General features: G+C 45.7%; 1 long non-coding RNA gene across 1 annotated transcript in view; it reads right to left on the bottom strand.

Annotated features, from left to right (window-relative positions):
- The window catches only part of LOC140215952 (uncharacterized), a 133,945-nt gene that overhangs the window by 6,001 nt on the left and 101,657 nt on the right, over positions 1-26,287 (bottom strand). The window contains exon 2 of the long non-coding RNA XR_011892561.1: positions 22,571-22,735. This is a non-coding gene — a long non-coding RNA (uncharacterized lncRNA). The remainder of the gene's footprint in view (positions 1-22,570; positions 22,736-26,287) is intronic.

Genomic DNA, 26,287 nt, shown 5'->3' with positions numbered 1-26,287 from the left:
AATAAAATCGCACAACTCTAACAGCATGCCACGTTTGCTTAGATTAGATTAGAGTGAGTAACGAGGTAACCTTTGCTTCGTGACGCCGTCTGTCTGTTGTTCGCAATCCGAGGCGGCGACAAATATTTCGCCATAAGAATTAAGGTATAGTTAAAGTGTCATATAGCCCGTAGTTGCTTTTCTTTTGACCTCCATATCTTCTATACAGTAAAGTGTTCAATCATGAGGAATAAATAATAACAACAATAAAATCATTCATTGATATAGGCCAGACCAGAAGTCGCTGATTGGGAGGGATATGCCGGGCGGGGCAAACAGGAACCCACTAGCTGGCGCGCACCAGGCAACTTGCTACACTGAAGTGGGCTAGTGCGACAAGGTGTTCCGGGTAAGCCAGAAGGTACTTTATTTGACGCGAAACTTTTTAAACCGGTGCTCTCATTGCCTTATCCTTCGGCTTTTCCATTGCTGCTGCTGCTGTGTAGCATGTCGCGTCGGGAGCTGGTTCAGAGCGTGCATATACACGGCGCGGGCGTGGCAGAGAGGTAAGGGGACGCAAGAAACTCGTTTGGACCTTTCTATCGCCTCGTCACAATGCGCTCTGCAGCGCCCTCGGCGTAGCCACAACACCCTCTCGGTGGCTGCAATTATCCGTTACCCTCTGAAAAAAATTGCAAATTCTGCAGCGCTTACCTTTGCACTAACCTGTAGCAGCCCAGAGGGTAGTAGATAGAATGGTTGATAGCAGGCAAAGAGATTAGGCAGAGAGTGGGTAGAACCTTCGGGCACTCACGAAACGAGTGAATAGCGCCTCGCCACTCTTCGCTCGTAGCTCCCGTATATGGGGAAGGATGGGAGAGGGTAAATGCGATGTACGAAGGCAAGGAAACTCTGCTCGCCGAGACAGTAACGGTTGCGGACAAACTGTATAAATTTAAGTTGAAGGCAGGGTACGGTACGTTTCTGATGTTTTTGAAAAATAAACACCCGGTAAATTTATTAGTCGGACAACTGGCGCTGGGTGGGCAGCCGCCAAGCCGAATTAACGCACCGTGGCGTCTAGGCGACACTACGGAAGCAGCCACACGTCAAATCAACACTTATGTGCCCACCGCGATAGCTTTGCGAGTATGGCGTTGCTCGAGGTGGTGGGTTCGATTCCGACCGCTGCAGCCGCATTTCGACGGGACCAAAATACAAAAACGCTCGTGTACTTAGATTTAGGTGCATGGTAAAGAACCTCGGGGGGTCAAATTAATCTCGAGTCCACTATACTGTGCCGTGTCTCATAATCCGATTGTGGGTTTACACGTTTAAGCCCATATTTCAATATAGTTTAACACGTCTGCCATGATGTGATGTGCCGTGTAAGGCAATGACAATGCTAACCTTCTCGGAGGTCATCAACAATGGCGCACAACGCCTCAAGAAAATACATTTTGCTGTGTGGTCTGTGTACTACGCAGGTAACGTTTAACATCAACTCACCACTCTCGTATTGCACTAAACGTAGAAGAAATTGTACTTTCGCCGTCAACACCACCGCTAATTATCGTCAATCAAAGCCAACAGCCCAGAAAACATTGCTGAGATCGATTCCCGCACTGATTGGGATCCGCATGATTTTAAGTGTGTAAGCATGTCTATGCCTACCCAACCGGGAAACCCGTCCATCCGTCTGTCACGTAAGACGAATCGCTATAAAAGGAATGAATGTGTGGAACAAAGTAATTTGGAGAAGTAAAAGATTAGCAATGGTGAGTTTCGAAACGACAACCCCACACTAAGAAGCCGGGTGTCTTGCCCACTAGGCTAAACGTCCACTCTTTTATGGTATCTATTACGAATATAATACGTACTTGCTTAGGGTATTTACCTAGTGGCCAAAACAGTCATAGCTGGGTCGACAAGCTCAAAACAAACACATCATGGTACACTTAATAAACAGTCGTGTCAAATGGCGGCAAAAGGATGCACTGCATCAAAAATGAATGCCAGTGTGGTTGGAAGTCTCTTTGACCATAAAATTTTTTTCAATTATGAAATCATCTGAATGAAATGTGGCCGCGAATATACACTTGGTTCTGCATTCCCATCAAACGTGCGAGTTTTCTGTAAACTGTGCAACGCCATAAGTAGCAGCAATTCAAAAGGCACATCTTCACATTTAAGTGGCAAATTATATCGTTAAACAACCACACTTGCAGAAGGTGAAAATATCTGAACCATATGAATGTGTTGTGCCGGTGGCACAAAACAAATGCTAAAACAGAAGAGTTTCTATGAAATCTTTGTTGAAAGATTTCGTGATGGTAGAATAAAAGCTACCGCCAGGACAAAATGTAGAGGCGACTAGGAGCATTGTAGACATCAGGAAAATTCCTGCTTTGTAAAAATTTAATGGCAAAACACGCCGCATCCCCGATGCGTTTGATGGTTGTAGGAGCGCCTTCCGTTGGGCGTTCCTTCAGCGACCGAAATGCCACCAATCTCTGAGGGCTGAGGAACTTCGCGTCGCGCAACACTTACAGATAAGTAGTGACTGAGTTGACAAGGCGTGACGAGGGCTTATATGGGTATCATCATGGTTGATAATAGTTCAATGCGGTTGGTTAAGCTGCTATAAAGAGTGATAAGTGCCTATAGTGATCGGATGAGCAAAACGTGAACAAGGTGAATGCAGGATCCAACGTTTCGACAAGTGGACTTGTCTTCTTCAAGGCCACTTGTCGAAACGTTGGCTCCTGCATTCACCTTGTTCACGTTTTGCTCATCGCCTTGAATTGCCATCTCCCGGATTCCCCGTCTTTTCTATAGTGATCGGAGCAATTCTGATAGGGTTGATAAGGGTTAATAAGGGTCAGCTCATGTTCGATAAGGTTGATAAAGACCGATAATAATTGATAAGCGTCAGATCATGTCTGATAAGGTTGATGAGGACGATAAGAGTTGATAAGAATACGATCAATTGCGATAAGGTTCATAACGACTGATAAGAGTTGATAACGGTCGGATCGAGTCTGATAAGGTGGAAAACTGGTAAGGGTCCATAAGGGTCGGATCTAGTCAGATACGGTTGATGGCGATCGATGGGGTTTGATAAGTGTTTCTACTTGCCGAATCATGTTTGATAAGATCGATACTGACACCGGGCTGCGTGGAGGTGAGCGAGTGAAACATTGCTTAGGCATGCTTAGAAAACTCCAGTGGAGTTCCTGCTTTGATTCTTGTAGGGCGCAGCTCTTAGGCGCCCATTCTTGCGGCGAGCGTCAGCGCTGATGCGAACCAAGCGAACCAGCACAGCGAAAGATGAGAGTGAACGCGGAGCGCAGGAGGACATGAAAAAAGCGGCGAGAGCGAAGAGAGCACGACGAGGCAAGCGAAGGAGAAGGGTATGGCGAAAGTGCGAGAAGGCGTAGCGCCGCGCCCGAAGGGCTTAGCAGCGACGATGGCTACGAAATGGCACCAGAGGAGCGCGCGTCGTCTCTATGGAAACAAAGCGCTGCCTGAGTGGAGGTTGTCTGTGACGGCTGCTGTGAATCGCGCCCACGTGTCATCCACGACCTTCCCCTCGAGATCTCCCGATTAGCGAGGCATTCGCGGCAAACTTCTCTCCATTTGCAACGTGCCACACGTGACAGATTGTCCGTGCCAGCCAATATATCGCGAAATGAAAGCACGTAGGCAGTAGCGCTCAAACTTAGCATTAAGCAGTGTAGTAATCATTGGTCGCTTTTTTTTTTTTTTTTTGCTTAGACATTTGTGTGTTTGAACGTGTTTTTTCGTTCGTTTTCAAATGCTGAGCACTGCAATAGAGGTGCAGCATATTGGTGGCGCATGAATATTTAGAGAATGTGCATTTATGCGGACAGTATATGTATGCCCCTCCTTTGGTCTGCAAGTGTCTGCCATTTATCTAAGATGCTTGGCATAGTGACCCTGTTGGCCAGTACCTTGTTGACGCCACTCAGAAATAAATGAAACTTGATCAAAAGGCACTTGATAGGGGCGCTTCAAAAAATTTCCCACCCACTCTCTTCAGCCGCTGTTAGCCAGCGCTCTGCTTTGACATAGTAAATCAATCTTGGAATCTTTCGTAATGACGTAAAAGGCTGCTGCGTTTGCCCGGCCCAAAAAGAAATTCGTCTCTTTTTTTTTTTCTTGCGCCGTTTTATTTCTCAGAATGTAGAAAAAGCGCGCTTGTATACTTCGTGATACATAGAAGGGCGGGTCTCTGATAGGTCAAACTTGCCATCTTTCACAGATAATGTGGAAACAATGTACTTTCATTTTTATTTTTTCAAAATTGCGTCCGCGTTGCTGCCTCTCAGAGCTGGCGCATTTTGTCTCATTATTACTCATGCCTTCACACTATTCACACTCACACAAAAGGTGGACGCACTAGCAACGTTTACCTGGTTCTTTGTGGCAAAGAGCGTAAAAACTCTCGAATTGAGTTGTTGATGCCAGCAGGGATTGACACGGGCCCGACACGCCACTTTCTTGCAATCCTACGCATTTGACGGGGACAGACGGCGTGAGGCCGCTTAATTACATTGCCAGAAGTTTCGGGAAGGCATTTTAAGCGCAAGAAACGCGGGGCCCCCATAAGCCATTTCTGCTGGAAACGTTGTTTGATCGAAACTAGACGCCACGTGTAGCTATTTGCGACAGGCGTGTTCCTGACCTCACGACACAAGCAATTTACGCTCGTAGAGTTTCGGTGTGCGGATCCAGTTAGCGGCCCTCTCTTTCACCTGGTTGCGCTGGATGATTGCGAGCTGCTATTCCTGGGATTGCTCTGTGCGCTAGGAGCAAGCCGACTCGAAACGATTTGTTTGCCATGCGCAAACAGGAATTCTCGCGTCAAGGCGAACTTGGAGAGGCCCCCTGTAGTTTCTGGTCCGAGTCCGTCGCACGCTAATTAGCTTGTGTACGAAAAGAGCCATTCAGGAAGGCTTCAAACCTTGACTCTCTCACGCAGAAAAGCGCCTTTTATAATTCTTAGTTCTCTAAGGATTCCTGATATATATATATATATTCTTTAGCAAGGGTTTTTGTTGGCGGCTTCAGTACAAACATATCTCACTTTTCTACATAATCAGCGTTAGCATCTAAGCCCCTTTTGTACCCCTGCACCAGTTTCTTTAGCCCCTCTGCATAGAAGTTCGCCGCCTGGGGATTAAACCAATTGACACTGTCGGTCACAACCCCGAAGTCACTGTTTCAAGTGCAAGAAGAGGAAATAGTCACTTGGTACAAGGTCGAGACTGTAGAGTGGGTGAGCAAACGGTTCCAAGCCAAAATCTTGATTCTTCTCCTTGGTACGGGCAGTGGTGTGAGGACGTGCGTTGTCATGGAGGAGGACTATTCCAGACGACAGTTTAAGGAGCCGTGGATTTTTGATCGCACGTCTCAGTCCGTTAAGCGTTGTGCAGTATACGTCAACTGTAACTGTGGTCCCATGTTCCATGAAATCAACCAAAAGAACGCCCTTTTCGTCCCAAAAGACGGTGACCATCATTTTCCGACTCGAGTAAGCAGGTTGCTTGAATGTTTTCGGTTTCGGTGAAGATGATTGGCGCCATTGCATTGGTTGTTGTTTGGTTTCTGCAGTGGCGCAGGATATCCTTGTCTCGCCACCTGTAACGATGTGCGAAAACAACTCGTCTCCGTCTAGTCGGTAGCAGTGTAAACACGTTCGTCCACTTGACATTATTTGCTGTTTGAGTGGGTCGGTAAACATTTTTGGTACCCGCCGTGCACACACTTTGTGATGTCCATGATCTTCAGTTGCAATCGTGTAAATTGTAGTGCGTCCAATAATCAGCAAAACCGCTAACGGTAAGTCGTCCATCCAATCTCAGTTCCACGTCCACTTGTTCAACAGTTTCATTGGTCTGGATGCTGGGCCTGCCACTCCGCTCTGCATGGTGCACATTTGTGCCGCCATGTTTGAAATATCGACACCATTTTCAGACCTTTCCTTCATTCATCACTTTAGGTCCATAAACTAGGCACAACTCCCCGTGAATTTGACAAGCTGATGATCCTCTTGCATGCAAAAATCGTTACAGCTCGCATTTCACAACAGGCGGGAGCAACGATTTTCGCGGACACGATCGTCTGCACTCGTCTACAAGCAGACGACTGCTGGGCCAAAAGAGTAACTTTATTACCGTCGCGAAGAATTACCAGATGGCGCTGCAGAAACAAAAGTTTATTCTGACGTATAAATATTTAAATAAAAGGAAACAGCCCTTACTATTTGAATAACCCTCGTATATATATCGTCTGTAATGATTATAAGGAACTGAGCAATAGTAATCACTTGTATTTTTATACTATTTTAATCTAGTTATTACTTTCGTTAGTCTGGTAACGCTTAATATAATTTAATTACTTTCTTCAGTAGCAAATTACACAAGCTAACTACTTTACCAACGAGACAAATAGCAACAGGCGACGAAGCTTGCGAGCACTCGCATATAGCGGGAACTACAGTAGAACGCCCGTAGTCATGACACGCAAGAGCCTCACGAATGTGTATGTTCCTACCAGCAAACACGGGGGCGTCAGTATTTGATTTCTCATCTTAAAGGGGCCCTGCAACACTCTTTGAGCATGGTAAAAAAGAATCATACTAGACTCGAGAAAAATGCTACCGTGAACACCATGAGCCAATAATTACTCAAATTCATACAGCGGGGAACGCACATTTCCTCTGCAAAGATTGGCGATGCTTTTCTACAGCTCCGTCAAACCCCCATCACCTAAACTGCGCATGATGACGCCATGCCGCCCTCACGGCTATTGGCTCTAGATGTGTGGAAACGTCACGGTAAATATTGACTTTATCAATGGTTACAAAAATGTCTGCAACTGCAACAATTTTCATGCTACTTGACGTATCAAATATTTACAAAATGTCACTGCGTTCACAGCGTCTATACGAAAATTCAGTTGTGTGCTTGCTGATTCGGCGACCGTCGTCTGCTCGAGTCTTGCCGCTTCCTTCGCAGTGCAAGGTCGTGTTATCGCTTAAGAGGAAGCTTTAGCTCGGGTGCCCCTATCTAAATACATGTAAAAGAAAAATTCGTTTTTCTCAACGACCACTGCCCAAAATTTGGCGAGGTTTGTTGCATTTAAAAGAAAAACTTAAGCTCTAGTGAATGGTCGTTCCGAATTTTTGATTTAGGTCGTTAATATATTATTGAAGATGGGCAAAATCGAAAATTTTCACAGAACGAAACTGGATGGATGGAAGTTACGCGCTCTTTAGCTTTGTTTCAGTAGCAGAAGAAGAGGCATGCATTTTTTAGTTACGTACACGCTGAAGTTAGATAACGTTACGTTTACACAAGAGCTAGAAACAGATTCAAGCGCGCCGCATAATGGATGCGCGCTAGAAGGAACTTGCAGGGGCACAAAGCAGACTAATCGGATTAAGTGAAATGGAACTTGTGCAGCCGGCGTTTGATCGAAAGCGTTTTTATTTTTGTTTTCTTGCTAGGTTTAGTTAACTCTATCATGTCTTACTAATACGGTTACTCAACTATTGTCGGTATAGAACTTTGGCCTCCTCGTTTTCAGTGCGCTTCTTCTCGGTGTAGAAAGCCGTCCCCGTTACCGATGGCACCGCGTGTGTTAATCATTGCTCATTAAGGTTGTTCGGCGTTGAAAGCGGCGTCCCTAGAGAACCTGTTTCAGTTGCCTACTTGATGCGTTCCCTTCTCCTGTTGCGAACGCATGCTCATTATATCGAAGTGGCCCGTACTTCAATATTTCTGTATTTTGTTCGTTAGTTTTCTGCTTCGACATCGGTTTAAACGTACTTGCAGGAAACGCTGCTTTGAAGCAGCCGCTCGTTAAGTTTACCTCTCTCCTCCTGTTTTTGTCTATTTCACGCGCTTATTTAACCATAAGGTCAAGTAAACTGCTCTACCGTATCTTCTTGTGGCATCAACGCATGCCTTGAAATACGTCGTGCGTTTAAAGTGACTCAGACCTATAGGAAACCAGGCGATCACACGAAGCATGTTTGTTAACGATTATCGACTGATCTCCCGCAGTGATTTACTCTATACGCTCAGCAGGTTGCTGTTCACAACGACGTCTTGGGTTTAATTCCCGCAGACGCATTCTAACGCGGGCCGAGAGCAAAATTACGCTTGCATCGTTCTTTTGAGGCGCGTTAAAGAACCCGACGTCATAATGATAACATGCATCATTATAGGCCACTCACAGCGCGCGAGTCCAAAAAGCCATGTGCTCTAGCTTCTAGAGTACCTGGAGGTGACACACCTGATCGCCCGGCTGTAGACTAACTGCGCCTTGTCTCCACCGCACTTGATTGATGTGAGCTCCTGCATTATCTCTTTAACCTCTACTTCACCTTTGTCTCTTTCAAGGAACTGTTAAAAATCTCAGCAACCAACATTTTTAATAACGTAAAATAATCATTTCACCCCCAAAGGCAGCTTTCTCCCGCATACTAGGCCTCTCGCATTTCTTTCTCTTCTTATTTTGCTTTAATACGTAAAACGGGCAAATGACTAGGTAAATATCTCTCCCATTTCTTAAATTTATTCGTGTTACTCTTCCTTGCCGGTATCGTTACCGTAAAAGTAGGTTATGCACAATGATCAGTTGGTTCTTATTTTTGTTTTTGTTTTTCTTTCACGTACAGTAGGTGTTATATTGTTCCTCTTTAAAGGCGTATTTTCCTGTTTTGTTTTTGTTTTTTTAGACATTCCGCAGGTAGAAAGTCTCCTGATTTTGCGTGTTCACTTGAATTTGTCTGGTATTAATGTCTCCTCATTGGTCTTCAGAATTTGTATTATTCAGAAATAAATAAATAAATAAATAAATAAATCATTGCTGAACAGCTACAGATAAAGTTAGCAAGTATCAAGCGTTTCCACTGAGTCACAACGGCCCAAACAGAGATAGTTGCCTTAAGATCCGTGACCTAATGCTCAAGTGCTGTCGCTGGGGCTTTGGTGCGATACTCAAAAAATGAAATTTCGTCCATCGTTGTTTCTTTTTGTAACCAACATATTATCGTTACTTCATCGAAAATGGAGTTCCCAACGAAAATTGTATCAGTCTAAACCGTTTCAGAGTTCTTAGTGTTCTTTTAAGCCCCACTGTAGCAGCAATGTACTAATGACAGCCCCTTAAATTTCTGTTTTCGTCTTTCTTTTTTTACCTGTCAATCTGCATAATTGACTGAACAGCATTACCACCGCATGCTTGTGCGTGCTCTAAGTATTTTTCATGTTGATATACTTTTGGACTACACTGCAGTCAATCGCTTCTCTCTAAGGCGCTTCTAGTAATCACCTGGCATTTTTTTTTCTTCTTTTTTCATTGATCACCTATTTTGTTATTTTATATAGGCATGAGTTATGTATTTTGTAAAGATGACAATCGCTATTGCTGTGCAGTCTCGATTCAATTTTTGTCTTCTCCTTTCTTGCTCTTTCCTGCTGCTCTTTTTTTTTCATTTTTCGCTTGCTTCTGTGTGCCGCCTACATTCCCAGATTGTCGTACTGTAACTTTTTTCCCGCTGACTACTCATTAGAACTTAATAACGATGGCTGTTTTTAACCGTGTGATTTAGTTATTTCTTTGTATTGTTATTATCACGATTATAATTGTAATCGGCGGTTGGAAGTTTAGGACCCAGTGCATGCATTCAAAGCACTATGACTTTGTTCCATGAAATGAACGTTTCCGGTTATGCCCCAATAAAAAAATATGGTGCATTAGAAACACGTAGAAAAAGATCACCCGCCCATGCTCCCCGCACAGGCGGCAGACCTGCGAAGCTGAAATATGCGGCCCCGATGTTTATCGCTTGGTTAATTCCGATGGCTTATTGAACGCTTTATCAATCATTGGCTACATCTTTGTGTTTCTTAATCAGATTACGCACACGTTTGGCTTGGGTTTATCGCATGGTTTATTGGAAATGCCACACATTGCGCGTCGCATAATCACCATCATCGGGGTGGGGGGCGGGGGGGGGGGGGTGCAATGGGCGGTGCGTTGTGTTAATGCAGCGGATTCACCCGTCTTTCTGAATTATGTTACGCATTTATGTTTCGTAATGCGATGATCACAGCGTTTATTACTCGGTCATGCACTCTAGTTACCAAGTGACACACCGGGGCCGCACGTTTCGTTTAATTAAAGACAGTTTCTGTGGTTGGACTGCGAGCGTTTCGCCTAGCGTAAGAAATGCGTGAGCTTTTCTATGCCTTCTCAACGAGAACTTTGTCCGTCCGTCACGTGAGACGAATGCAGTGGCTCATACGCCGCTAAACAATGGCTCGTAGCCCCGAAGTAGGCTTTCTGTGGTCGGACCACTTGTGTTCAGCCTGGGCGCATACAACTTCGTCGTAAAAAAAAATAATAAGTTTTGTGTTAAAGTCTTGTCTCGAAGCAGTTTACTTCAAATGCCAGTGAACTGCCGCGATCGCTTAGTGTCTATGCTGTTGTGCTGCTAAGCTCGAGGTCGCGAGACCGAATCCCGGCCACGGCGACCGCATTTCGATGGGGGCGAAACGCGAAAACACCAGCGTACTTAGATTTAGGCACACGTTAAAGAACCCCAGGTGGTCCCAATTTCCGCAGTCCCCCACTACGGCGTAGCTCCTAACCAGAGAGTGGTTTTGGCACCTAAAACCCCATTATTTGATTTTAATTTAAATGTGAGTGTAGCATTCCGCTCCTGTCCGGCTCGAAATGTGGCGATTTTCACCGGAGAAACACGGCAGACTTGAAAGAGATTCTTCATGCCTATTAAGCTGCTCAGCAACGTTCATATCATCATCAGTTAAGACAGCCAGGTAGATTACTTTGTTTCAGATAGAGCATAACTTCTGTTTACATACTACTGTCGGGACGGGGGGTGATGACAGCACACAGTGAGCGCTGAAGGTATTTACTTCCGCCTCGGTTTGGCTGTACGAGTAGTCAATCCTGCGTGACTTTCTTTTTAAAAAGTCTGTGACTCAGTCTCGCGTGAACTGTGACATCCTGGACTGCATTCCGTGTGCCACTCACGTGGCGGAGATCGTGGTCCCGCTTCGAGATCTCCGCCACGACGATGTTACTGCCGCTCGTGCGTCGTCATAATTGTAGGACATTCTCAGTTTCTCGTAGCCATGAGCCCTCATTTCGCCAGCCGGAGTTATATGTAATCAGGAAAAGGACTAATTACACTGAGCTGTCGCCTGGCATCCGCGTAAGGTATACGCCAGTCCTTGATCGCCCTGCGCGCCCCACGAACACTCGTTATCTATGGCATAGAAATGAACAGTTCTGCCCGTTAGTCAGTGACTACCTACCTCACAGACATGAATAGACACCACGATGTGTTCAGTGAGACAAGTATGAAAAATAGTGTGCGGGAAAAAATTGTGAAAGTGCTTAAACCTTAGAAGAAAGCCACCGGGTAGCAGTTCGTCTTTTCGAAAGTTATCATATGCGCGCACTCATAAGGACGGCATATTCTCTGATAATTTCGTTATATGCTCGGACTAGAAATCGGGAAAGGGGAGCAGTTATTTCTGAGGGGTGTAATGTACATAATCATATCATTGTATTCATTTTATTTTATTCACCAAATTGACAGAAGTGACCGATTCGTACAGGAATACTTGCAAACGCGCAAAATTTAAAATTTTTGCAGCATATCGGTGGTCTTCATATTGTTCCTTTCAGACAGAGCGTATATATCAGTACAATAGGCAGGTTGGCCAGAACTTTTATACTATCTGCAAAAACCAATTCCATCAGCGCAGGTTTGCGCAGTGTCAATTATCATATTTATTCTGCTATACGCCCGGAGACCGAGAAGTATAATCTGATTTTGTGATATTGTTCCATTAACGCATTAACGCTGTAAAAATTTCGCTTCAATGCCGCCGCGATGCCGCGTTCGCGCCAGTTCATGAAAAAGAAAGGAAAAAGAACAAGGAATAAAATAAAGAACCGACTTCTAGGCAAGAAATCAGGAAATCCATTTTAGAAATCGAATGGATCCGCACGTTTGGAGCTATGTATCAATACGGTACCCATGCGCTCTCAACGTGCCATCCATATATATATATATATATATAGTGTTGTCACATCATGAGAATGAAATAAACAATGACACCAAGGAATGCATATGGGTAATTATCTGCACTTCTACATCTTAACTGAGTTACTGCAATTTTAAAAAACTTGGAGAAACCTCAAGCTTCACCTTTAAGGGTGGAACGCGAGAGCGCTCAAAGATCTGTGACTGCTTCACACGCTTCCCGGCAACTGGAGCGTATGTAACCGTAATGTTTAGCGGCAAACGCTGCCCACGAACGCCATGCACGAAAGTGGGTTTTGTGGTAGAAGCGCGGCCTCTTGCGTGGGCCGCGATGCGGCGGAGGCGAGCGCCAGATGGAAGTATTGAAAGGAACCGGGCACGCATCTCCGTAGCCCCCGAGACACCTCCACACCGGCGTGCGCAAAAGGCGGACGTCGTGGCCGGTCTGTGAATTGTGGAAACGCTGGGAAAGGGGTTTCTTCGAGTTTTCGTGTAACAGAATTATGTTTTCTTGTATAGTCCCATTACAATCTGAGAGGTATATTCTGGAATTAGTCGATCTGTTTAAACAACAGTTCATAGGCTTCGACTAGGCACTGCCTATACTAAGAGCTTCCTGTATAGGATCAGAAAAACTAACAATGCTACATGCTCATGTGAAGAGGCTGAAGAAGACATAGAACACCTTCTTCTACACTGTAAAAATCACGATTCTCCCTGCGAGAATCTCTCGAAAAAACTACATGGCATGGATAGACGGCCACTATTCTTAGGAAACATTAGGTCCATGGCCAACAGAAAAACTTCAAACCATCGCTGCGCGCGCCCTAGGTCAATTTTTGGAGGAATCAAAAATATCACAAAAATAGTAAGTCATACAATAGTTATAGCTCGCATTGTTCCTATTAACAGGCACCCTTAATTAGATGTTCATTGTGTCTTCGTGTTCATGAAGCATTTGTATTTGTTGCAATAGAGTACGGCATTCAAGTGACCAACATCTTCTGCGTGAAATCTTGGTTTTGTGAACATTTATGCTATGTGAACTCATGTGTTGCGTGTGAACATTTCGGTTCTGTGAGTATTTATGCTATGGGAACTCTTCTGTTGCGCCAACGTTTATTTATGCTGCAGTACTGAGGCTTAGTTCGTGAATGTTCGTTGATCTGTTTATTTGTCCAGTTTGGTGATTGCTGACAATCCTGCAACGATAACTACCACGTAAGAGAAGAGGAGTAGTCGGCGCCACACATAGGCATAAACCTCTTCATAAATACATTTAATAAAAAAAAACAATCTGAGAGTTATCATGTCTGTAGGTTATGTGTACGTCATAGTTTACAATTTTTTCATGTATTTTAGCTTCAGAAATTCAATCAGTTCATTACATTCCTTGCCTCACATCGATGGCCTATGTATGGGTGGTACAAAAACCTTTTCTGCCGAAACGACATCTGATGGCGCAGTACGCTGGACGCCGACGCCGAATATTCTGTGACACGGGCACCTTAATTCTCTCGCGTTAATAAATCGAAATGAAAGGGGATAAAAAGCACCTGCCAGCAGGTGGAATACGAACCCACGTCTTCGCGTTATTCCCGCGATACTCTTATCAACTGAGCTACCACGGCGCCGATTTCCCATCCACTTTCTCGGATATTTATGTTATTCTACTAGAACGAACCCTGTATATCATGTGACAGGGCATCAAATAAATGGAAACTAAGGCACGATTTATGTTCCGACTAATTACAGAAGACCACTCGTAGACGTTGCAGCCGCCAAGGTCTGCGAGGAGGTGCGCTGGCTAACACTCCCAGGGTTCTACTAGGAAACATAAATACCCAAGAAAGTGGATGGGGAAATGGCGCCGCAGTAGTTCAATCGGTAGAGCATCGCACGCGACATGCGAAGGTTGTGGGGTCGTTCCCCACCTGCGGCAAGTTGCTTTTTCATCCGCTTCATTTTCCATTAATTTATCGTTTCTTTATTTCATTTATTAAGCACAAGTAATTTCCCCTATGTTGTCCTTGGTGTCAGCGTTTGTTGGGTTCTTAAGTTCTGACAACGTTAATGTAATTTCGCATGATGTTAGTGTCAACAGTGTCTGAACTTTCACGAAGGATAACGCAATCTTCGGCACAAAGATAGCTGTTAGAAGAAATTTCACTGGATAAGTCATTAATGTAAATTAGAAAGAGGAGAGGGCCTAGAACTCATCCTTTACGAACGCTAGATTCAACAGGGCTAAATGGAGAGAAGTGGTTATTATATGCAACGAACTGTGATCGCTAAAGAATAAAGTGCTCTATAGCGATGCAAACAGCGACAGAAGTGCTGGAGATGATTGAAATATACATGATGGCTTTGGAGGGCAAGCGCACATAGCCGAGAGAGCAGACACGGGACTAAAGCTTGGTTGGAGCAACTGCTAGCTCAAGTACGATTCGAGCGGCAGGAGGCCAGTCGCACAGTCAGTGAGGGCAGAAATAGTTGCTAGATAGCCCATGCCAAGTATGGCCGCAAATAAAACGGCAGTTCGGGGAACGGCAATGGAGACGCAGGCGGCGCACATTCCAAGAACAACAGGTGTTCCTCCATCACCTCCGCCCCCCCCCCCCCCCCCCCCCTAGGACTGCGGGATTATACGCTCCTGACACTGCCCGGGCGGCGCGTCCGAGCAGCGATCGTCAGCGCCTCTTGCGGCACCTTCCGTCAAAACTGACACTGACGGACCGCGTTACTCAGGCTGCCCACGCGGATCTGCCAACGTGATCGCATGTTCATGGTTGTTTTGAAATTAACAAATGGCGCAAATTTTTTTGTGTGGTTTCAAACCAGTCTCATAATTAGACGGTTGGATACGCCCTGCCATTCGTCGTAAAGGGGAAAAGCTCTACGCTGCCGGGCACGTTAGCAACGTGAAATAAGTCGCCGGTTTGACTGTGCTGGCGAAGTGTCACTCCCAGCAAGGCAAACACAACTACAGAGTATCTTTGGCCTGAGTACACTAAACTATCATATTATGCTTTGATCAAGCAGCTCAAGTGAGCGTGCGGGCATGGTTGACCTTATTAATCGTTAAGCGTAGGTGTTATTCAACCATTTGATTTACCGATTTACCGCAGACAAACGTGCCCTTCCGTACTGCTATTTCGAAACGCTTGCAAAGCCTCATTCGCCACGGATGATAGGCGTCACAGCTTTTCGAATTACTAAAAAGCTCTTTTAAAGTACTTGCACAAAAATTTTATTAGACTACTAAGTTCTGCCAAGGAACCGCAGTACTTTGTTTACAACTGCCGAGGCATCGGCACGACCTTGGGCTGCTTCGGCCGCGAAGACTCGGGTGACCGCACCCGGCAACCTGAACCGAAGCAGAGCCGCACAGCGTGAAGTGCTCAGCGACTCGCGCAAGCCAGAACACCTGCAGCCAGCACGCAGTACGCTTCGTACAGCAAAATAAATAGTTCTAAACGATATGGAGAATTTACGAAAGTATGCGACTCGGCTGCCCGGCAACTCTTTCTCGACCAAAAACTTCAGTCTGCTGACTATAATACTTTCTAGTGCGATGCTCCAAGAAGGAAGCGCAAGCACGAAACCACGGCCGGCCAGGAAATCTGTAGATTCGGAGAGCAGGCAGCCCTGCGCGGCCGTTACAGCCTTTGACGCAGCAGTACCGACGTCCACACGCTTTTTTTTCCTGGGTTGTTTTTGATGTCTTGCACATTTGCCATCGAAAAATAGCGGTATGAGAACGCTTACCTGCAGGACTGTGGCGCACGTGGTTCAGAAGTTTCTAATCCCACGCGGTCATAACAACAACACGTGCGCCACTGCATTCTACGCCGTCGACTGCAGTTGCATCAGTGCCAGAGTCGCGCTTCTGACGTTACAGCTAGCGCGGCCGTCACCGGGAAACTCCACGGTCAGGAGCGTATATAGCAGGTACGCCGACCTTCTTTAGGCGACGACGAAGGCCAGAGCTCATGAAAGAAATATGAACGCCGGTGTCGACTAGTGCACTCCATCGCCGTAATCATGCAGCATGCATGGTCGAGTTGGCAGAGTAAAGAAACGCTTTTGGGGCGGAGTCGTGGATGCAGCGTTACCTCCGGACGTTGCATGGCCTAGTTTTCCGGAGTGAAGGAGCCGCGGTTGCTCAGCGACGTCGCGCAGCGAGGTGGCGGGGAGCTGGAGGACGGACGGCGTAAAGGTTGCAAACGCGACTGGTGACCTCTCGGTGAGGGCGAGTGACTGGACAATGTCTTGGCAGCGTCGGGAGTGCATGGGTGTGCCGTAGATAGTGGCTCAAATGGGATGCGCTCAAAACGGTGAGCTTGGACAAAAGAACATTGTAGTAACAGCCAGCCGTTTTTGCAGTAGCCAGAAACGTGACCGACTCGGCGGCAACTAACGCAGATAGGCCAATCGCCTTCAGCTCTCCAGCCGGATTCCGAGATAGCGGAGCGAACCGTTGATAACGAAGGAGCGATGTCGGAGGCACGGAAGCGCACGTACGAGTTACTGCGGTGCAAGAAACGTGAAATCCGGGATTTGAGAGTTCGTTTTACACGATGGCTTACATGAGGGAATCCCCTTCGAAGCATGCCCAACTTGTCAGACTCTGGCATGTCGCTGTCATCTTTACCGCACAGTGAGATCGCATACTGTATTTACGGCACTGTGGTATAAAGGTTATAAACAGGGATAAGGTGCCTCAGAAAGCCTGGCCAACGTTTCGATAGGAGGACCTATCTACATCAAAGGCGGCCAGGCCATCCTCGGCATGTTAGTTTTCAAGGGTTAGTAGAGTGACGTCACGCGCGGTCGTTGTCGGTGGCGGCTGGTTGTAAAGGGCGAGACTTCAATGAAAATGAGCGCTGTCGCCTGACGTCTACAAGCGTGGTTCCTAAGACGAGGGGACAAAAGCGGGAGAGTGGCAAGGCGGGGAGAAAAGAAAAGACAGAAGAGAAGAAAAAAAGAAAGATACACCAGGAGGAAAGAAAAGTACCAGAAAACTAAAAGACTGGCATGGGAGGATGTTGGGGAAGCGAGGGGTTAGAGAGCATTCAGGGATGTCGTTGGCGGCATGTTTTCGTGGCTTTAGAAGAGCCGGTCGGGCCGTCAGTGTGCGAATAACAAAAAAGACCCAAACAGACAACAGTTGAAGAATGACTTGAGTAGGGTAGCAGCAATGCTTCGGGTAAAGTTGAAGGAGTTAAGGTGGCGACAAGGAGTCTGGGGTGCAATGCATGAGGTAACACGAAGGCAGCGGCATAGTCTTCCAAGGGACGTCAGCCTCAGCAGCTCAACGTAGGAGTCATCGCTGCGGTATACAGAAGTGCCGATACCCTGTGTGGCTGAGGCGTCACAAAAGGTATCCTGGCGTCTGGGACTATGGAATGTGTTGGTGGGGGTGTTTAAAAATATATATAACAAAAAATAGACAGAAAATGGGGGGAACCAAAACCGGGCTAACAAATAGGAGGGTGACATGAGTGAAAGCGGGCGGGGGTACATGGGAAAAGCGGTCGCACAGTTAATATAAACGTAAAAACATGAAAGTATATTAAATTGAGTAGTAGGCAGGAGGAAATTGGAAATAGAGGAATAGGTGAGGTTAAGAATTAAGGTTAGCTGATGGCACAATGTATTGTGCCTTGGTTGAAGATATGAGAATTTCAGATTTAAGTTACAGCTTTTAATGATTCTAAGTTGCCACATGCCAAATTAATTCCCGCCGGGTGTAGGTATTTAGACTTGTGTATGAGGTATGATTCCGTATATTTCCTCTCGCGAGGCGAACCGAAATTTGTTTGTATTATATAAAGCCTTCCTTTGTAGAATATATGAATATTGAAGTGGCTGACTACTGCTTTAGGTAAATTGTGTTTCGTATCTGCGTGGTGACCGTTGAGTTTGGCCAGTTCTGGACAACAAATTCATACAAGACTCAACGGCTTGCGCTTCTTTTAGTTTTCTTATTCTTTGTTTCCCTCTTGGTGTCGTTTTTTTTTCTTTTCTTTTCTTTCCTTCCTGCCTTCCCACTCTTCCGCTCTTGTCCCCTCGTCTTAGGAAACTGTTCGTAGAGAACCTGCAGAAGTTATCTAGCGTCGACGGCGCCACCACCGACGGCTGTTGAGGAAGACAATGCGGTATTATTGCACTACTAGCACCACGCGCAGACTACGTTGAGGACACTTCGACGAGAGATACTGGAAAACGAAACTGTTAAAAAAAAGAGGCGCACGCTTTCTCGTGTATTGAAATGCACAAAAAAAAAGCCGCAGCGTACAGCCTGTACTCTGACGCACCCTGCTACTCCTGAGATGACACTTGAAGCTGCAATTCATATTCGCACAGCACCCCATATTAGAGGCTATCCGCGTACTTCTAAAAAGGTAGTAACCTTGGTCAGTACGAAGTGCTATGCACGCATTCCATCTACAAAGTGCAGTGCGGGAATCCCTTGGTAGAAGAATGCTCCACACTCCAACGTTTTCTCTGGAACAGAAAAAAGCTAAGCAATGCAAAAGTGGCATCATCGATTGCAAGTACAGAAGAGGAGCCTCCTTCTATTTTGTGCTGACGCCGTTCTTTAATAGAGGCAAACAAGCTATGCGGACACGTTGTGTGCGAGTTTCAATGACTTTTATTTAAGGAAGAGCACGCATAGGGAGAGAGGGAAAAGGTAGGCGCTGAGACATTTGTGCTCACGTATGTTCTTTCGTTGTGTTTGTCTGGTTATTTTGTTTGTATCGTGAATTGAGATATTCCAGAAGCTCTGCAGTAAGGACGGAATGGCGCTTCCCTCCGCCGACGGCTTCCCCGCTACCCCGACACTCTCCTCAAATTGACGAATTTGGCTGGGCTTGCCGGAGGGGGATGTCTCGGCGGGATATGCGGGGCCGTGGGAAGCTGTGAGAGCAGATGGAGGCAAAACGACTCTGCGCACCAGGTCCTCAGAGATGTGAAAGGAAGGACTCTTATTTATATAACTGTGGCTTGAAGAATGAACGACAATATATGCATCAAACGCCAGTGCCTTCCTGAATGATCATCAACGGCAACAACGATTAAGTATGGCAACAGTAGGAGGTCAATCATGCATTTCCTGTTTGATACCCTACACAGGAAAAAGCAGCTTAAAGGATGAAAAGGAAGGAAAGGGAGGGAAGGAAGCACTAGCAGTACGAACACGTAGGGCCGCCCATCATGCCTACAATCAATTAATGAGGGCAGTTTATTTTAGGAAGTGAAGCAACACCCACGTTGCTTTCTAAGGTTGCGAAGTATTCAACAATGGCCCAAGAAATTTTGCTTATGAAAATGGTCTGCACCCTAGCTCATTAACAATGTCCGAAGAATGCCCCGTTCAACGTTATAATCTTCGCGAAAACACGATACGCGTTCTATTGTTATCTGATAGCTGTAAGAATTACACATGAGTGAGTCTGCAATTGCAAAAAGAAAATGTTATGCTCGCGCGAACGCGACCCCTAAACAGTGGCAGCAAAGCAAAGTTGCATCACTATGGGAGTGGTGCGACGGCATTTGCAGCTTCAATGAAGGATCGAGTCTAATAGGCGACAGTTCGAAATACCAGGGTGTTCCAAGAAGATTGCATCTTGCTTTGAGCAACCAAACAAAGAGTCTTCGCCACGTCTGTTATGGACAAGGGTATCGCAAACATGTAGGTTTTCGTATGGGTTGACCTGGCAGGAATATTATCAAGCTTGTTATCGACGATGCCGCAGTCAACCGGCAGTCATTGAAAGATGATATTATGTCCATTAGAGAGGGCTTGATTGACAACTTCTCTAATCTCAGATACCAAGTGCACGTGAGTTTTGCGTCGTAAGGCTGACTGCACACTCTGAAGCGTAGCATAGGTTAATAGGAGTGTTCGAAATTTATACCCTCTGCTGCCTTGGAGTCAACAAGAAATTGTCCACTTTTGAGATTGTGCTTGTAAGATGTAAATAACAGCAGTGATTTACGTGGCCATTAGCATCGTCATACGGGACACCATGCACTCGATTGTGACTAGTAAGACAGGGGCGACCAAAACACCTTTGGGGCTGTTGGCGAAGGCCAATCCATCGGTGTAAATGTAATCGCTGAAATGCCAAGAGAACGTGACGGTCAAGAATTTTCTTTCAAGAGCCATCCTTTTGACATCATGACCCCAAAATTCAAAGCAGTCCCACAGTTGCGTATGCGCACCCACAGTTAGCCCCAACACACTACCCTAACGCACGTGATTTCCTCAACGCGGTCGATTTCGCCACCGCCTGGCGCTCCGTACATGCTCCTAACATTGATAGTTGAATCCCCGAGGTCGCACCTCCTTATATTATCTGCTGCTATGGTCGCACGATGTTTTTCTGCAACGTTACTGATCATCTTTGTAAGAGGCCTTCACCAGTAAGGTTCGTTATTCATATTGCGCACAATGGGTATTTTACTTGATGTGACTATGCCAGGCACGTTCCTTTCGCATGCGCGAACCTCAAGTTCTACGGCCGCCTTTAGAGCGTGCTTCTCTGTTTAGTCACGTTTATGACGGCAAAGACATTACTACGGGAAAAGAGAACATGTCCACACACACACGCACACACGTACGCACGCAAGCTAAACGGTTCGGGGTAGAGCGAAAGGGGCCAATTAAAATACAAAACAAAGCAAGCAAACTGGAAATGGAGAAGTAAACTAAAAGTGCAGTCTTCTTAATATCTGTTGCCAAATATGCTCGCCGAGTTGTCCAGTGAAGCTAAAGGCACATCCAATACGGCGCCTCGAATTGTCAGCAGGACGATTTAATAAAGTGGCTGCATATAACGCTAAAGCAAAGTGCGCGTATGAGGCGAGGGTTTTGCGTTCTCCTAGAAATTGTTAGCGGGACAAGTAACTTCCAGCAAATGCCGCTGCGGTAGCGGTGCAAGCAACTGAACAAAGCCTCAAAATCGTAGTAAACCAAATACCGGTTTCTTTTCTCTGTGCGTGTGCGCCTGTGTATCTGTGCACGTCTGTGTGTGTACGTGCGTGCGTGCGTGCCTCCAGCAAAAGAAATTACAGCAACTGTCATTACAATTTTATCTGTGATCCCAAGTGATGGGTGTACTCAGATTACGTTGAGCACAACGATAATGCACACGCTAACGGTGTATCCTGGCAACATCAGTATGCGAAATAAGCACGTTGAATATGTCTGTCAAGAAATAGTCATGCAGGCTGGTGTACTTTCGCGAAGGCCATTTCATAGGAGTAAATAACAATTCGACAATTAGCAATGAAAAATAATATTAATAATGAAGAAGGCACAAATTGCGCGCTATTAAAAGGTGTCATCTGAGCGCATTCTTTTTATTATCTGGTTATGCTTAAGTGTGGGAGTTCATATGTCACCGCAAATACGAAACTACCAGGAAGAGCCTTATAGTCTAAGAGCGATTGCATATTATGAGAGTGTTTCCGCGCATGTGCGAGCTAACATAAATCTTTTGAGAAGCTATGACGGTTTGTCATGCTCTCTAAAAATTAAAGGATGTCCAACCTATCAGAAAAAAAAGAAAATATAAAGGCCAGTTAAGTGGTGCCGACAACGACCGACTAGCCTTTACTTCTGTGATAGAACGTAGGTACACACACCGTTCCTGCTTCGTTAGAACTTTGTGGTGCTGCTTCGAGAATAGAGAAGTCCATTTCTTTATTAGATGATGCTAACGCTAGGTCACGTATATAAGTGGAGCCGGCTACTCCTGTTTACCTAAATGAATGCGTAAGTAAGATCTCCGTTAATACAGAGCCTTTAATTAGATACTGATCCTTGCACGAAAGATAATTCTGCATTTACGCCTTATCTGTACTCGCTCGTATACCCATAACGAGTGGTCGTTATGTGTTTCCGTTCTCAAATACGCTGTTGCTCTATGAGGTATTAGACACATGTGCATCTGAGTCGCACATTGCCTTCGGACTGCAACACCGTCCAGTGTTGGAGTTGCACCACTGCACAGAACAATGAATCCCCACTACTCGCCTATAACGCAACGCTGCGCACACAAACGGTGGCGCTTAAACTCTTTCTCCGGGCTACTCCTGGAAGAGTGCTCGCGTTCCGGAAAAGTACCTGCCGCTGTGATATGTCGCGTTTGTTCGAACTCCCCGCTGTGTTTTGCACTATGGAGAATAGTGACACTTATCCTCGCTTTAAGCACAGTGAACAGGCCTGAGCCAGTAGGTCCGCTTACAAGGACAACACACATTGCGAGCGTATTGGCGAATCCCCGTGTTTGGGAAGTCCAGAAATGTTAAACTTCGTGGTAGGTGACGCGCGGGTGACGGGGCTAGGTTTTTTTCTAAATACTTGCATAGTTCAATCTACATCACTTCTGCGTGCGCCACATACTGCAGCGCCTGAAAGATGTGAGAAAAGTGCTCGCATGTTTCCTTTAAATGTGGACCTACCTGTACACGTCCGACAACGTGCGCGGACACGGCATGTGTTGTGGCAACTTCCGGCCTCGGGTCAAGAGCACCAGCTTCCGCCAACGCACCGATCAGCCTTTCTCGGCTGTCCGCTGTTGTTTGTAAGCGTGGAAACACCACCCGCGGAGGCGGTGCCCTCTCCGCCTGCAAAAATTATGACCAGTCGTCTGAGAAAGGCTTCATCCTCAGTGTACGGGACAAGGGAACGAGACTCGATTGGGCACGCCCATTAGTGGACCCACTTCCTGCTGCGATCGTCACGGAAGAAAGGTACTTAGTGTTTGTTTTACCGCCACTACTTTCAGGCAGGTCTCCTGGTACTGCGGCTTTTAGTCGCCGTTTCTGGGCTTCCTAGAATTACCTTTCCTTTTAATTACATTTTTATACTTTCACTTCCACGACGCCGGTGAAGGCGCATCAGTTGAATGCGTCCAAACGATGTTCTTGCGCGCTCAGCCACGCTTGTAGTAAATATATTGCGAAATGTAGAAAGCAGCGTATGCCAGGTTCACTGGATCAATATAATAGTCCTAGTATCGTTAATATGGGTACACCATTGATTTTTCTGCGACTCTAAAAATAAGTGCAGTGCTAAAAAAACAGCAGTTTCGCCCGAAGGGTGAAGTACTTATATAGAGAACGAAGTATTACACAACTAGACACGAGGTAAGCTTCGAATTTTTGTAGGCCGCGTAAATTGCACTAAACATTGAGTTACTGATTAAACAAAAATAGCGGCATGCTTGCGCAGGCAAACATGATCGTTATTATCTCACTCGATTAACGCCAGCACTCGCCCTGACAGCGCTGGCATGACGAGGAGCGCCGGGCAGCAGTGTTGCCGGCACTACCGCTAATTTCACCATTTAACCTTTCGAAACTGTAAAGCGCCTCCGAAGCTCAGGTTACGCGACCTAGAGCACTAGATGCGCGGAAGACACTGACCACGTAGCCAGCGCCATCTCGGAACAGCCCTCGTTACTAGCACCAGCCGTAGATTGCCTCCGACGTACAGGTAAGACGTGAGCCGTTCATGTACAAGGCGAAGAATCAAAATAACGTTCTTTTATCACTTGAATAAAAAAAAAAGACGCCATGTATGTGAAATGTGGGATGAGAAGAAGGAAGGAAGGAAAAAGTGGAGAAGGAAAGGCAGGGAGGTTAACCAGTTTAGCTTAACCGGTTTGCTACCCTATACAGGGGAGCGGGATGGGGGGATGAAAGATGGGGAAAGGATAGATAGATAGACAGAGATAGATAGATAGATAGACAGACAGAGATAGATAGATAGACAGACAGAGATAGATAGATAGACAGACAGAGACAGACAGACAGAGATAGATAGATAGACAGACAGAGACAGACAGACAGATAGATAGATAGACAGACAGAGACAGACAGACAGAGATAGATAGATAGACAGACAGAGACAGACAGACAGAGATAGATAGATAGATAGACAGACAGAGATAGACAGACACAGACAGACACAGACACAGACAGACAGACCAGACAGACAGACAGACAGACAGACAGACAGACAGACAGACAGACAGACAGACAGACAGATTACATAGCACAGCACACACATCGTCCGTTAGAGTCCATCACTCTTGTGGGGTACGGGATATCACTGTCACATGTCACAGCCGCTTGTCCAATTCCGTCTCTTTCAAAAACCAAAGTAGTCCCTTCGTCGCCTTCAGCTGCAATGTCTTCTGTCGGCGGCATGTAAAAATCGTTTCGAGGGACAATGGTGTAGTGTCAAGGTGCGCTAGAATGGATGCCAGGGACTGTCGCTGAACATTATATTCATTCAGAACAGTCGCATAGGATATGTTTCAGCGTCTCCTCGCAAAGACAGGCATTGCAGAGAGCGTTGTCGGCCATTCCCATGAGATATGAGCAAGATTTCGGGAAAGCCACCCCTAGCCATAAGCGATAAAGCAGAGTCACCTCTCTTTGGCGGAGTCTAGTTGGCATACAGAGATGCATCAAAGGCAGGTGGTATTGACGGTTGCTCCGGTTGGTCTGGCTATTTGGTGTACACCATAGAGAGAGCATGATTTCCTGTGCAATGAGAAGCAGTTATAACACGCGCAATCAAATGAATTTTGATTGTGAGATACGGCGATAACAAAAAGAGGGAGAGTTCTACGCAATAAATTTCAAATCTACGCACTGCGTTTTCTTTTTTTTTCTTTGCGTTTTAGGTATGCGTAATTTTAACAAATCGCGTGTGCTGCATGATACAGTCTAATCGCGGAACTGGAATGCTCAAAAAATGGACATCAGTAGCGCAATAAAGTGAAATGCATACCTTATTATATTAAAACAAACAAAACTAACTACGTTAGGGCAGATTTCGCAATTTACAAATTCTGGTCGGGAAATATTTGAAATTCGTAAGAACTGAGTATGGCACCCATTTCAAAATATGCGCCGTCAAACTCGCAGCAAGAAATTCATGGCTCTTTCACTAACGTTTTTGACAACATACTGTTTTCTGCATTGAACCGAAAACCAGGCTGTTGTTGAAGCGACTGTGTCACCTCTATTACCAGCCCTAATATCAGCCAACTTGGCTCTATTGAATTGCGAAGCATGCCAAGACTTGATCATCATAGAGAAGAGTGAGAAGCAGTCCATCTTGTCATTCTTAAGCGCACGAATTGTATTTCACTGACGATGAAAAACTGTAACGTATAGAATGGCAGCCAGGAAACATATTGTCACCTTGTAGTGACGGCGAAGAACACAGTATACTAAAACTCCGAATTACGAAACTTTTTTTTATTGGGTGAACCTGTGCCCACAAACGCAAATGACACTCGAAGCACAACGATAGCGGCGAGCACATTTGGCGATCGTCAAAATCTAATTTGCGGGTCAAGCGCGTCGGCTTTATACATAACTCGTCGAAGGTTACAGCGTAATCGCTGGTACCCGCGTGCCTTGAAGAAAGTACTGCACAATTTGCATCGCGCATACAATTATATTCCACAAGGTTCGGTGACAACAGACACGATAGAATCAACGATAACCTTCGAGTAAGTTCCAAATCATGCAAGCGCCTATTGCGCTGAACGATAACCTTAAATTGTTAGCGGGTGAAATGAAGTGACTAAAATTAAAATTAATATAAAGTGATGGGTTTTACTTGCCAAAGTCACCGAGAAAACAATAAATAAGTACACGTGTCAATATGCATAATTTTGTGACGGGCAACAAGGCATGTCATTGCTCGTGCGTGTGATTCGCCAGCTGCGAACATGGAACGCTGCGATGTTATGCTCACTGATAATATGATCGTAGGAGATAAGCAGAGCAGTGAATGTTCCAGAGAAATGAGCACTCCATCAAAAAAAAAAACTAGTCGCGCTTGCTTCACTCTTCACAGAGACATGAAATATCGCAATGAGGGCCAAATCATAGGTGTAAATGCCTGGGGCTTATATTCGATGGCAAACAAAAGTGCAACATGTCGTTCTCACAGTCCGCACTTCTGTAGAATTTCGTTGTAGATTTTCGCTAATCCTTCTTCATATGGAAGCCGTTAAACTCTATAGTGCGGTTATAGCTCTACATGTCGAAGGCCTTTGCACTTTCCAATGCTTCGGCCACCGCTTTTCTCTAATTAGCGGGATACACAGCGCTGTAGTAATTAGCTGCGACGCAGGCGCCCAATTTTAAGTG

Source organism: Dermacentor andersoni, chromosome 2 (assembly GCF_023375885.2).
Source record: "Dermacentor andersoni chromosome 2, qqDerAnde1_hic_scaffold, whole genome shotgun sequence".
In the NCBI taxonomy this organism is placed as follows: Eukaryota; Metazoa; Arthropoda; class Arachnida; order Ixodida; family Ixodidae; genus Dermacentor; species Dermacentor andersoni.
This window is presented reverse-complemented; position numbering and strand designations above follow the sequence as displayed.